Raw genomic sequence first — 15,278 nt, 5'->3', positions numbered from 1 at the left:
GGCCACCATTTACAGTACACCATCCCTAGAAGGAACAGTCCGAGACTTGGAAATTAGAGTAAGAGAATGGCCACCATTTACAGTACACCATCCCTAGAAGGAACAGTCCGAGACTTGGAAATTAGAGTAAGAGAATGGCCACCATTTACAGTATACTATCCCTAGAAGGAACAGTCCGAGACTTGGAAATTAGAGTAAGAGAATGGCCACCATTTACAGTACACTATCCCTAGAAGGAACAGTCCGAGACTTGGAAATTAGAGTAAGAGAATGGCCACCATTTACAGTATACTATCCCTAGAAGGAACAGTCAGAGACTTGGAAATTAGAGTAAGAGAATGGCCACCATTTACAGTATACTATCCCTAGAAGGAACAGTCCGAGACTTGGAAATTAGAGTAAGAGAATGGCCACCATTTACAGTATACTATCCCTAGAAGGAACAGTCCGAGACTTGGAAATTAGAGTAAGAGAATGGCCACCATTTACAGTAAGTAAGAGAATGGCCACCATTGGAACAGTCCGAGACTTGGAAATTAGAGTAAGAGAATGGCCACCATTTACAGTACACCATCCCTAGAAGGAACAGTCCGAGACTTGGAAATTAGAGTAAGAGAATGGCCACCATTTACAGTATACCATCCCTAGAAGGAACAGTCCGAGACTTGGAAATTAGAGTAAGAGAATGGCCACCATTTACAGTATACTATCCCTAGAAGGAACAGTCCGAGACTTGGAAATTAGAGTAAGAGAATGGCCACCATTTACAGTACACCATCCCTAGAAGGAACAGTCCGAGACTTGGAAATGGCCACAAGCTCTTTTCATAAAATCCCCATACAAGAATTAACTTCACCTAATATTTTAGGGTTCTACCACCAAAAACCTCTGCATGCGTATGACTGCAGGGAACAAAAAAATAATTTCTTGCATATTGGATACTACAGGAATCATTATGGCCCTGACTGAAGTTGGAAAACCAAATTATTTTTTACGTAGTTTGATAATTCTAAACTGTAATTAGGAGCTTAAGAAAAAAAATTGTATAACACAAGTACTCTATTTAAAGGCTTTAAAATGGATTATTCTGGCTATTATAGTGACATTAAATATGCAAGCAGCACTGTTCAAAGGTTGGCTTAGATTTCACTTTGTATACCACATTACAAATGGGATTTAAGTTAGAAAGCTTGATATACAAGCCAATGAAGATGCACAATTTTGACCTGTGTCAACTGTTGGCTTCCCCATGGCCATACAGGAAAATACACCAAGACATTTTACTATTTGGAAGTTCTTAGAGTATTTCCATAGATTTTGAGAACAGCAGTCAACAGTCATGAGCTAACCCACTCCCAAGCGGCTTTACTGAAGTCCAGTCTTAACCAGGCCAGTTAACAGTAGGCAGGAGGGTACCTTCCTCCACCTCCTTGCCAGCCCTATACATACTTGGCATGAGTATACAATACTAATCCATCTTAAAGGTAACAGGCAAGCTAAATAACTTGGATGGAGACAGGGCAAAAGCACGCTTCCTTATAAATTTAAGAGCCACTTTATCTGCAGAGAAGTGATCTCAGTTTCACTTTCATGAGAAGCAACTTGCTTCTCACTTCTTTGCTGCTTTGACCCATTCTCCAGTGGCTACCAACACTACACGTCATGTACATCAGACATACTGCTATAAAATGCCTTCTATTTATGTCCATAGCACATTTTAGGAATGAGAGATGCACTACTTTGTAGTCATAAGGTCATAAGGTCAAGTGGGTGGGGGGGCCATGCCAAAAAAGGAAAGCATGGTTGCAACAGTAACAGAATGTAATGTTACAACCAAAGATTAAGACCTCATATAGATGAAGCTAGTGACAAACTAAAATGGAATTGCAATCCATTTCTGAAAACTATACGGTGAAGCGCATAGAACACCTAGAATACCCTATATTGGAATACAGCTCATATGGAATAGTTTTCTTCATGGTATATATTAATTTTCCTTTTGAAAACTACATGCTCAGTTTACCTCGCTTACATGCATCATGGTGATTTATGGATTTAAAGCATTCGAGACAGTGCTGCAAAATCACTAGGTTTTCCTCCATTTCAGCAGCCACTGAAACTTCAGGTAAATTCTGTCCAGCAACTTTCAATGTTGCTTCAGAGAGAGGAAAAGCCAAAATAAAAAGTGTTCCCATGCAGTTTAGGGCTACATTACCCAAACCATGTGGCCAAACATGGTATTTGCAACATACCAGTAAATGGGCATTACCATTTGAAAGCTAGTTTCTGAAATACTCAAAAAGTAGAACAAACTGCTTTGCTAGCACATCACTGGCAGTAAAGGTGAGCAGCCCTCTACCAAGTGTTCACTTACAGGTTAAATATTTCCAGTAACGCCCAGCTTCAGCACACCTAGAAATAAATCCACCAATGCAAATTCAGCAAACCGGAAGTAGAGGAAATCTGTTCAGTTATACAAAATTCAGACATTTCTAATCAGAGTCTCACCATCCAGCATGCCAGCTTAGAATACTATTAGCTATTCACCATGCTAGAGAGCTTGTGAAAAGTAAAGATGCACCAAATATTATCCCCATTCTCTGGGTTTGCAGAGGAGTCAAAGACTATCAAGATCTTAGTACAAGATAAAGCAGGGTGAATTAACTCTCCCCATCTGTTTCGGGCAGCAAAGGCTGTCACAGCCTTAAGTGTCGGTCCAGTGTGTCACTGACGTATGTCAATTATAGTTTAGCAGGACCGATGCTGTGATAAATGTGAATCTTGCCTTTACCATAATAAAAGGCATTTTCAATAGGACGCAGTGAAACCTTGACATAACTAGTTTTAAGCAGACAGATTTATCAAGTTTACCAAAAGCATAACCTTCCCCACAGAAGGTACTTTTCTAAAGGATAGTATACATTTAAGATTAAACAGATTTTTGAGATCTCAGTACAGTTTGGCATTTAGCCTAAAAGATGAAGCTTCCCTAAATGGACTTGTACTCAATTTATGCAGACAAAGAAGTGACTGACTTCAGTCATTCAAGAAGTCATCAGAGTATCCATGACTCATACTACGATTCAAAGCAGAAGGCTTTAGAGTGGAGATGTGATGAGAGTTACTGCAGACTTGCATGTCAGACTAAAATGAAAGCCATTCATTTTCAATACACAGACTAAGCATTTTCTAGTTTCTACTGATAGCATCATCACTGGAGATAAATATTTTTAATGAGTTAACCAAGGTCATAGATAAATGGAGTGACTCTACAATTAGCACACCCGAGATTGAGCCAGGGCTTTTAATACACTCCCCTACGTGGGAATTAGTATCTCATATGAGCTTCATGCAAATGGCTTCATTTAGTGAGCACAAAAACAGGCTAACACAAAAGTGAGAACAGGAAGTTTGTCCCCTCTAAAAAAAATATACTACTGTTTGCCCTTAGTGGTTTAAAGTACTTTTTTTTTCTAATTTTCTATGTCATCACCAAACCACAATTCCCCACATGAATGGCATCTAAAAACACAGGAGGACAGTTGAGGCAGTAATCCAGAAGAGGGTTAGGGGAATTTTTGCACATCTCCCACCAAAAAAAAAATGGTCTGAAAAGCATAATACAGTAGCACTATACCAGACCAAGGACTGATGCATACTTCTCTGCGCGTGCACAAATTCCAGCTATAGTGTAACCATGTTCAGAAACATGCTGCTCTGCAAACCGTCATCTTCCAACTACAGTGTAAGCATGCAATCTAGGGGGTTTGCACTCAAAGTCAACTTCAAGAGCTGCAGTAAACAGCCTACTCCCAGGTGAAACTATTTTACAGTGGGACTTTAGGTACTCCCTCCAACATAGCATGGGTAAATCAGGCATCAGGGGTTCAATTCCTACCTCTCTGCAGCCAGGTACTTCATTTGGGCTGCTACATGAACTCAGGTCATCAGGGATGTAATCAAAACAAAGTCCCCTACATGGTGGTGTATGCCTCCTCAGAATTTTCTTAGTCATAAAATAACTTAGAATTACAAAACACGTAACTATTTTAAGATAGGCTGTACATTTAAATTAGTGCTGGCTTCTATATTACAAGCAGCACACCAGATGCAAGGTAATAAGCTCTGCATCCATCAAAAACATTCTTACTCTGGAAAGAAAACAGGATTGCATAAATGGCCAAATAAAAAAGCTAACCGTATGTTTGGACAATGGGTCTGAGCTTAAATTCAACCACAGTTGTGCCATTATATTTAAAAAGGCATACACTGCCCTTATGATAAAGGAATGTCTTGCTGTGCCAAAGAAAATCAGTTCTTTCTGAATTTCTCAAATGAGGATCGCCTTCACTAAGGTAGCCCAGTCCTGTTACAGTAGGGGCCCATCTTATCATGTAGCCCATGTGTTACAGGAAAGGCCTAAACAAGCCTGCAAATGTCTGTACTTCAAAACACTACATCAGTTTTACATTTATGCAAGTTCAAGCTAGTGCAGAAGGACAATTCAAATGAATGACTGACTGCAGATCAATAGTAAAATAATGTATTAGCAAAAATCAAGATTGAGATAAGTGTGCGCTCACACATATGGGGGTCTGGATCTGTACAAACTTTCTTCACAATAATCCCTCAAGAATTAAGTAAATCTTGGATGATACGGTTTTGCAGGAAGCTCCCATTAAGAGGCTGAGGCCACTCTCCACTACATTAATCTGATCTGCCCATTTTATTTTTTAATTGCAGCATCTTTTTACAGACTTCTCAACGCACCTGGCAAACCTTAAAGTTCAGAGATTCATGACATGAAAATTATGGCCTAGGAATATTTAAATCTACAGTATTTGGTCTATTCAAGGGGGACCCCCCCTCTATCTTATCTTCAGTTAAGAAACGTTTGCCAAGACTGAACATATGAACAGAAATACTGTATGCCAAGGACCAGTAATGCCTATGGAAAAAGGTACCCATTGCAGTAAAGCAATGTACCACAACTACAGCAGCAAAATTAACCCATCGTCTACATGGGAGATGGAAAATATCTACAGAGGAAAATGCAAGTCAATACCTTTCATCTTCTAGAAGTGTGTCAAACAAGCCTAACTACCCTCTGACACAAGGCATGTGTACATCATGTAACGTATCTACAATGACAAGGCCTTATGCTTAGGTTGATTTAGTTTGACAACTCTTGTCGATTACTGCAGTGACCCAAAATGGAAACTGACAGTGGTCCTCAAAGCTAGTCTGGATGGCTTTAATGAAGTCATGCACTTTCCTTACCAGACTTCTGTTTTGGAAATACTTGGCAGTGTACTCTCGCCCCCCACAACAGCTTTCATGTACCATAGAGCCATGAAGTCCATGATGCATCTTTAACCGTGCATATTTGGGAACAACTTTTCTTAGACTACCTCCAGAAAAGCAGAGTTCATATTCAGAATCATGATGTTACTTGCATGTTCCACCCACAACAGAGACTCCTGTTCAGCCAAATGTATACCAAAGCAGTACCCTGCTGCAGATGACCCAGGGAAGAAAACCAAGCTCACTGCATCCTACTGTTGACCTTCATGGGTCTGGTGGAATCAGGATACCAGACTCTTATCTCCTACAAGTACAATGGAGGAGAAGATATGATCTCTGCAATGGCAAGGGTCCGTCCTAAGTCTTTCAATTGAGCAGCTGCATCATACCAACAAGGGATTCGAAGGGGGAACTCTGGGTGTAAGCTGGACTGATGATGTACATCAGTGCCAGACCCATCTACCCAGGATTTCCTTTCCCCATGTTGTACCCCTAGACCACCATGGAACCCAGCACAGTGACTGTGACAATTAAAGCTTTCCCTCAATTTTGCCAGTATCTAGAATCTTGACTTCATATTTTTAACCAGATTAAAATTATCTCACTGAAAAACACATTATGGGCTCAAAGTCAGAGTGAACAATATTCAAGCCTACCTTCCAAGTCTGTTCATTACTTCGTCTTGAAATTGCTTAGACATGCCATGATTTACATAAATTATACATACACCAGTGGCCACCACGGTTTGGCAGTCTATTTTTCTGGACACTGAGCCAGTGAAATCCAAGCCTTCAAACAGTTCCATAACTATATTGATGAACATGTCCACCACACATGCAATGCCCAGGAAATCTGGGCCAGGAATCTACATACTTTTGCTTTGAGGAAAGAGCATCAAAAGACCACATTTCCTAACAATTTGAGGATTTTCTCCAAACTTCAGATCCTCAGCATAAATAATGGGAGGGGGGTGGCAATTGGCTCTTCTCACTGTCCTAGCCCTTCTTATAGGAAACCTCAATGTGCGCCATATTCCACGTGGAGTTGTCTGAGCTTTGATGGAGGCTTTCTACTGAACAGCACAACAGTTCAAGGTCAGAGCTCTGAGAACAGAGCAGACAAACATGGAAAACAAATGTTCTCCAACAAATCTGCACTGCTTGCAACGGCTATGATGCAGAAGCCTGAAATAGGATGCATAATGCAGATGGTGGCAGCCAGCATGTCCACCAGAGTTTAGTCAATTACAATGGTGGCTGCAACGCTATGTCCTCCACAGGATGATGCCCACTTGGCCTACACTAGCAAGTGGATGGATGAATGATGCCTCAAGATCAGCCAAACTTGGCAAGTGAGGGGGCAGTTCCTACTGAAATGTAGAGGGCTCTAACTGCAATACTCCAAACAGCAAAGCCAAAACTACAAACATGAGGACTATACTTCTAAGCTTGAGGTTGCAGTATTTCCCCCTACCCTGAAGTACAGTGTTAACAGCAAGGTGTTCAGGATACCCCATCCCAAAGCTGAGGGGTGCAACTGCATTACAGGGAATTGTGAGATTTGTTGCATTTCTTTAATCAGCAATACTACTTTATTGCATTTGTGGAACTCAATTGGGTGTGGGTTCTGGCAATTAGGCAGAGGGAACCACGTCTATTACAGAAACAGGCAGCCCAGCATCAGTTCTAGGTTTGGGTAGGAGTAACAAGCAAGGGGACAAACCATTGAAAGTGTTGGTACCTCTGTAAGCGGATTCTATAGATCCAACGTTTGAGCAACTATAGGCAAGAGAGCGCTGATGGCAGTAAAGCCATCCATAAGGGAAAAAAGGGCAATACCAAAACACCTGATGAAAGCTGCCAGTTTCATATAGTTAACCATCAGGAACTCTGCTAAAGAGGAGATCTACCTTATGAGCAGATGCAAAGAAAGGCAAGTCAATATGGCAACTTCTGCTGAAACCAGCTATGTTATGGATCTCTCCAACATCTGCTGCTACTTTTGCTGCAAAGAATTAGATGCTCAATTCCATTTATCTGAATTGACATCTTGGGGCTCACTGAGACTCATTCTGAGACCTTGAAACAAAACAGCTGAGGAACATCAATGGATGCCAGTGCGCGATGGACTGATTTTTGACACCATCTATTTCAACTCTTTTGCAAACAGCTGATTTTAATTCCATTATGCATACAACAGCTGCTGCGATTCCAGATGTAAATGTGCTTTTGACTCCTGCATCTACATTATTCCTTACGATTCCATTGAAGAAAGCTGATTCAAGGAACTCCTTGAAACATATCAGCTGCAACTCCGAACATGACTGCTACATTAATTGCCGCTTCAACACTGTCCACTATGACTTTTGAAACCTGCTGACAACAACTGATACAAACACCTGATGTGACTTCTTGATGTGTGTGCGCCGTTCTCTACTGCTGCAACATCGACCTCTGCTGCTCCTTTACTTGGAGCAGACCCAAATTACTCGGATACATCAAACAGCTGATGGTGTGATCTCTGCTGCAAAAAAAATCCTCAGAAGCAATCCTATGCTTCAGTTGTACAGATACCTCCTGCCTTCTCGACAGACCTGTGTGATCACAAAGAACTGTGCCAAAGCATTAAGGTTTAAATCAATTAAACAGCAGCCTCTCACATGGAAATTTGTATGGGAATCATTAATGATGCAATTAACTGTTACTCTGGATTATATCTGCGCCATAACACAACAGGGAAAGATTGCTATGCTGATATCTGCTTTGAAATATGAAGTGGTGCTTACATTCCAAACTGCTTTTCTACGACAGCACTCCTTCCCCATGGAGTGACTTTGTAATTTCAGATTTGGACATCCAACTTTAGAATAAAAATCACATTTCTGATCGGTTTATGCAAGGGTGGAACAAGAGGACTTATTAGCAAAATGTGTGGATCTCATCTCTAAAAAAACAAAAAAAAAATAAAGTGGAAGGAATTTGGGATGGTTCATGGATTGCTTGGATGGCATTACATGTAAAAGAACTGAGTGCAGCATCTTGCTGGGGGTATTGTCTTACAGCCGGCCAATGGTGTATACTTCAATACACAGGACAACCACGATTGTGTTTGAGGGGCTTTTATGTACATGGTTCAGAACTGTCTAGCTCGACATTGTACTAGATGCAGTTCCACTAAACATTTTACTAAAACTTGCCCTACCCACTGCCAGTTTTGTGCTTGACCACACGCATGGATCAGACTGCCCAACTGTGCCATACTCTGCATCCTAACCAGATGATTAAACCATTCAATGCACACAGGTGACTGAAAATATGACAAAGACTTCAGATAATTCATCTGCTACAGATCAAAACCCTTCACCTGCTTCTGATATTTTGCATCTCCCTACTAGAGGAGATTCAATTCTTAATGCCATTATGGACAATGACTTTGCTACAGACCTGCTTTCACTTGGTGAGAGACCCTGCACCAAAAAGTTGATTCTATGGAGTTTTCAGATGTTAAATAATAAAGAAATTGGGAAATACACATCCATGGACAGATGTTCCTCAATGGAAAAACAAGTGGAACTAAGTGTGCTAAAAGACTGGCAACTTCTGAATAATCTTTAAACATTAATGGCTAATTTATCACTTATTTCGCAATATTAACACTATGCTTTTCTTGCCTCAGACTTCTAATATATAAGGATATTGCTATTCTTTCCAAGCCAATTCATATGCAATGGGATCAACTATGGGGTGATGGATCTATACGGTCGCTAGGTGCAGATAAACATGCTGGCATTTTAATATGGACTTGTAAATCATTACGTGATATCTTACATATTGTGCCAGGAAGAGCTTTTATAAAGCTTTAATTGATTGCCCTATACTTTGAGGACACTTCAACTGCCATTTAAACAGATACTAAAGAACGGGACAGAAGTTTATAATTTATTGCATTTAGCATCTTTAACAATTGCAAGTTCAAACAATTTTACATTTTTTCATGGAAATACTCTTACGACTCTGTTATTCTCAGAAATGTTTGTTCTGCTAATTCATTTATTTTGCCGTTAACTGATAAAAGCAGTGTCATACTTTTTTGGTCATACTTTATAAGGGAAAAGGATTACCTTGTTTTAAATTACCTTTGTTAACATCTGCTTGGAACAAATATTACAAGTGTTATAAGAAGATTATATACTGCTTCTCCTATATCAATCACATTAAAGCTTAACCAGCTACAAAGTAAAATTTGCTAATAGATGCAACTGGTTTGCAAGGCGTTTTCACTCCCAATTATGCTCAAATTTCAGGGCATATTTGAATTCGGATGTAGATCAAGCTATTATTCACTTACATAAACTCATGATATGGAACGTGTTAGCTCAAAATTGCAAAGTTTAGCACATTCCCTTAAAGGGGAGGAGAATTCTTATCTTATGCAAGAAAAGGCATGAGACTTTCACAGATAAGTGACATTGTTACTGATAAACCTGGCATACTGTAAATGAATATCTGATTTGTACAAGGGAAAAAATTGATTGGCCTACATCGCCCATGTCTTCCTCCCTTAGTGCAGCAATAGATGCTCCCTTTAATATTACACAAGTTAAAAACTGTATTGTACATGTTAAATCTGTACCCTGAATAGATGGCACCACTTATGATTTATCATTCACTTTCAGAGGTACAATTAAAGACTACTTTGGATTTTAATGAATGGCCAAATGAAAGATTTCTCCATCCCAACTATCTACGAACAACATTAAAAATTAAGACAGGAAACCGCACACAATTGACAAATTGGAGGCCCATTTCATTATGCAATACGGATTAAAATATTTTGCATAATTATTCAGTTACGACTGCACTCAAGAATGCATCATTTTTTAGTTCCAAGAATATGGCATTTCTAGAAGACCACAGAGATTTATTTTTAAAATCTAGTGTCTTACATTTCTGAATCAGCTACAGCTACTTTAGCTTGTGGCCTTTCACAGTATTTCCCATTTGGCTTTACTTCATATTTTGAAAGCCTTTGGCTTTATTTCAAAACCGCATTGCTTCTATTCCTCTACAGATCTCATTCCAGTAATTAATGACTGGGTCTGAAATTAAAATTAATGTTATACAACTAGGCTGCCCATTAAGGAGCTACCTATTAACATTAGAAGTTGGGCCGGTCTTAAAATTCATGCACAACTCTCTCTAGCTCCCTATTCATTTTCATGTGCAAATATTTGAGTTGCGAGATTTATGTCCTGTGCAGATGACATAACAGTAACAGCAGACACCTTCAACATGGTCATATTTACTAAATGTACTGTTACCCATTTTTCATATTGTCGGACTCTTGGACGCAATCTTTTGGTTATACCACCGTTTTACCAAATACAAAGTTATTAATTTTGGGTATTCCTTTTGGAACTCCTTATGTTGATGGATGTAGGAAAATCTTTTGAGCATGGAAATGCTTGCACTTTGAGTACGTTTTCATTATCATGTACAAGTATATCTTGTAAAATGGTGCTTTCCTTAACATGTTGGCATATATATATTCTGTTTACCTTTTTCCTTTATTTTGGTCATACCAAATACTGACTGAAGTATTTAGGTTTTTTGGAGAACTATTTTAAACCCTGTTAGGCAAGGAATTATTCACCAACAGAAAAGGAAGCTTTTCTTTACACCCAGTTTTATTTTTGCACACATACTCCTTTTCCCAGTATTATAACATTTACAGTCACTAGATTTATCATTAGGATGACTTACCTCCATTAACGGGTCATTTTTGCCAAATTGTTTAGCTGACAAACATTAAAGACATTAAACACAAAAGGAACTTAAAGATATACAATTAGTTCTTTTCACGATAAAAAGTTGAACAATCTCCCCTTCCAAAGACCTGTTGTGAATGGTATTTTAAATTTTCATGTTATAGATGGATATTCTAATTCTTCATTACACAGAAAACATGGGCTACAGCAAAGAAAATATTTAGGATTTCTATATATAGTTAACCATCAGGAACTCTGCTAAGGAGGAGATCTACCTTATGAGCAGATGCAAAGAAAGGCAAGTCAATATGGCAACTTCTGCTGAAACCAGCTATGTTATGGATCTCTCCAACATCTGCTGCTACTTTTGCTGCAAAGAATTAGATGCTCAATTCCATTTATCAGAATTGACATCTTGGGGCTCACTGAAGGACTCATTCTGAGACCTTGAAACAAAACAGCTGAGGAACATCAATGGATGCCAGTGCGCGATGGACTGATTTTTGACACCATCTATTTCAACTCTTTTGCAAACAGCAGATTTTAATTCCGTTATGCATAAAACAGCTGCTGCGATTCCAGATGTAAATGTGCTTTTGACTCCTGCATCTACATTATTCCTTACGATTCCATTGAAGAAAGCTGATTCAAGGAACTCCTTGAAACATATCAGCTGCAACTCCGAACATGACTGCTACATTAATTGCCGCTTCAACACTGTCCACTATGACTTTTGAAACCTGCTGACAACAACTGATACAAACACCTTCTGATGTGATTTCTTGATGTGTGTGCGCCGTTCTCTACTGCTGCAACATCGACCTCTGCTGCTCCTTTACTTGGAGCGGACCCAAATTACTCGGATACATCAAACAGCTGATGCTGTGATCTCTACTGCAAAAAAAATCCTCAGAAGCAATCCTATGCTTCAGTTGTACAGATACCTCCTGCCTTCTCGACAGACCTGTGTGATCACAAAGAACTGTGCCAAAGCAGTAAGGTTTAAATCAATTAAACAGCAGCCTCTCACATGGAAATTTGTATGGGAATCATTAATGATGCAATTAACTGTTACTCTGGATTATATCTGCACCATAACACAACAGGGAAAGACTGCTATGCTGATATCTGCTTTGAAATATGAAGTGGTGCTTACATTCCAAACTGCTTTTCTACGACAGCACTCCTTCCCCATGGAGTGACTTTGTAATTTCAGATTTGGACATCCAACTTTAGAATAAAAATCACATTTCTGATCGGTTTATGCAAGGGTGGAACAAGAGGACTTATTAGCAAAATGTGTGGATCTCATCTCTAAAAAAACAAAAAAAAATAAAGTGGAAGGAATTTGGGATGGTTCATGGATTGCTTGGATGGCATTACATGTAAAAGAACTGAGTGCAGCATCTTGCTGGGGGTATGTCTTACAGCCGGCCAATGGTGTATACTTCAATACACAGGACAACCACGATTGTGTTTGAGGGGCTTTTATGTACATGGTTCAGAACCGTCTAGCTCGACATTGTACTAGATGCAGTTCCACTAAACATTTTACTAAAACTTGCCCTTCCCACTGCCAGTTTTGTGCTTGACCACACGCATGGATCAGACTGCCCAACTGTGCCATACTCTGCATCCTAACCAGATGATTAAACCATTCAATGCACACAGGTGACTGAAAATATGACAAAGACTTCAGATAATTCATCTGATACAGATCAAAACCCTTCACCTGCTTCTGATATTTTGCATCTCCCTACTAGAGGAGATTCAATTCTTAATGCCATTATGGACAATGACTTTGCTATAGACCTGCTTTCACTTGGTGAGAGACCCTGCACCAAAAAGTTGATTCTATGGAGTTTTCAGATGTTAAATAATAAAGAAATTGGGAAATACACATCCATGGACAGATGTTCCTCAATGGAAAAACAAGTGGAACAAAGTGTGCTAAAAGACTGGCAACTTCTGAATAATCTTTAAACATTAATGGCTAATTAATGGCTAATTTATCACTTATTTCACAATATTAACACTATGCTTTTCTTACCACAGACTTCTAATATATAAATGGGTAAAGACTTAAATAGGATAACATATGTTAGGATATTGCTATTCTTTCCAAGCCAATTCATATGCAATGGGATCAACTATGGGGTGATGGATCTATACGGTCGCTAGGTGCAGATAAACATGCTGGCATTTTAATATGGACTTGTAAATCATTACGTGATATCTTACATATTGTGCCAGGAAGAGCTTTTATAAAGCTTTAATTGATTGCCCTATACTTTGAGGACACTTCAACTGCCATTTAAACAGATACTAAAGAACGGGACAGAAGTTTATAATTTATTGCATTTAGCATCTTTAACAATTGCAAGTCCAAACATTTTTACATTTTTTTCATGGAAATACCCTTACGACTCGAGTGTTATTCTCAGAAATGTTTGTTCTGCTAATTCATTTATTTTGCCGTTAACTGATAAAAGCAGTGTCATACTTTTTTGGTCATACTTTATAAGGGAAAAGGATTACCTTGTTTTAAATTACCTTTAACATCTGCTTGGAACAAATATTACAAGTGTTATAAGAAGATTATATACTGCTTCTCCTATATCAATCACATTAAAGCTTAACCAGCTACAAAGTAAAATTTGCTAATAGATGCAACTGGTTTGCAAGGTGTTTTCACTCCCAATTGAAGTCCACTAAATCAGGCATGCTCAAATTTCAGGGCATATTTGAATTCAGATGTAGATCAAGCTATTATTCACTTACATAAACTCATGATATGGAACGTGTTAGCTCAAAATTGCAAAGTTTAGCACATTCCCTTAAAGGGGAGGAGAATTCTTATCTTATGCAAGAAAAGGCATGAGACTTTCACAGATAAGTGACATTGTTACTGATAAACCTGGCATACTGTAAATGAATATCTGATTTGTACAAGGGAAAAAATTGATTGGCCTACATCGCCCATGTCTTCCTCCCTTAGTGCAGCAATAGATGCTCCCTTTAATATTACACAAGTTAAAACTGTATTGTACATGTTAAATCTGTACCCTGAATAGATGGCACCACTTATGATTTATCATTCACTTTCAGAGGTACAATTAAAGACTACTTTGGATTTTAATGAATGGCCAAATGAAAGATTTCTCCATCCCAACTATCTACGAACAACATTAAAAATTAAGACAGGAAACCGCACACAATTGACAAATTGAGGCCCATTTCATTATGCAATAATGGATTAAAATATTTTGCATAATTATTCAGTTACGACTGCACTCAAGAATGCATCATTTTTTAGTTCCAAGAATATGGCATTTCTAGAAGACCACAGAGATTTATTTTTAAAATCTAGTGTCTTACATTTCTGAATCAGCTACAGCTACTTTAGCTTGTGGCCTTTCACAGTATTTCCCATTTGGCTTTACTTCATATTTTGAAAGCCTTTGGCTTTATTTCAAAAACGCATTGCTTCTATTCCTCGACAGATCTCATTCCAGTAATTAATGACTGGGTCTGAAATTAAAATTAATGTTATACAACTAGGCTGCCCATTAAGGAGCTACCTATTAACATTAGAAGTTGGGCCGGTCTTAAAATTCATGCACAACTCTCTCTAGCTCCCTATTCATTTTCATGTGCAAATATCTGAGTTGCGAGATTTATGTCCTGTGCAGATGACATAACAGTAACAGCAGACACCTTCAACATGATCATATTTACTAAATGTACTGTTACCCATTTTTCATATTGTCGGACTCTTGGACGCAATCTTTTGGTTATACCACCGTTTTACCAAATACAAAGTTATTAATTTTGGGTATTCCTTTTGGAACTCCTTATGTTGATGGATGTAGGAAAATCTTTTGAGCATGGAAATGCTTGCACTTTGAGTACGTTTTCATTATCATGTACAAGTATATCTTGTAAAATGGTGCTTTCCTTAACATGTTGGTATATATATATATTCTGTTTACCTTTTTCCTTTATTTTGGTCATACCAAATACTGACTGAAGTATTTAGGTTTTTTGGAGAACTATTTTAAACCCTGTTAGGCAAGGAATTATTCACCAACAGAAAAGGAAGCTTTTCTTTACACCCAGTTTTATTTTTGCACATATACTCCTTTTCCCAGTATTATAACATTTACAGTCACTAGATTTATCATTAGGATGACTTGCCTCCATTAAC

Source organism: Protopterus annectens, chromosome 16.part0 (assembly GCF_019279795.1).
Source record: "Protopterus annectens isolate FY-2018-M chromosome 16.part0, PAN1.0, whole genome shotgun sequence".
Classification (NCBI taxonomy): domain Eukaryota; kingdom Metazoa; phylum Chordata; order Ceratodontiformes; family Protopteridae; genus Protopterus; species Protopterus annectens.
The sequence above is the reverse complement of the archived record's forward strand: the minus strand, read 5'-3'. Positions refer to the sequence as shown.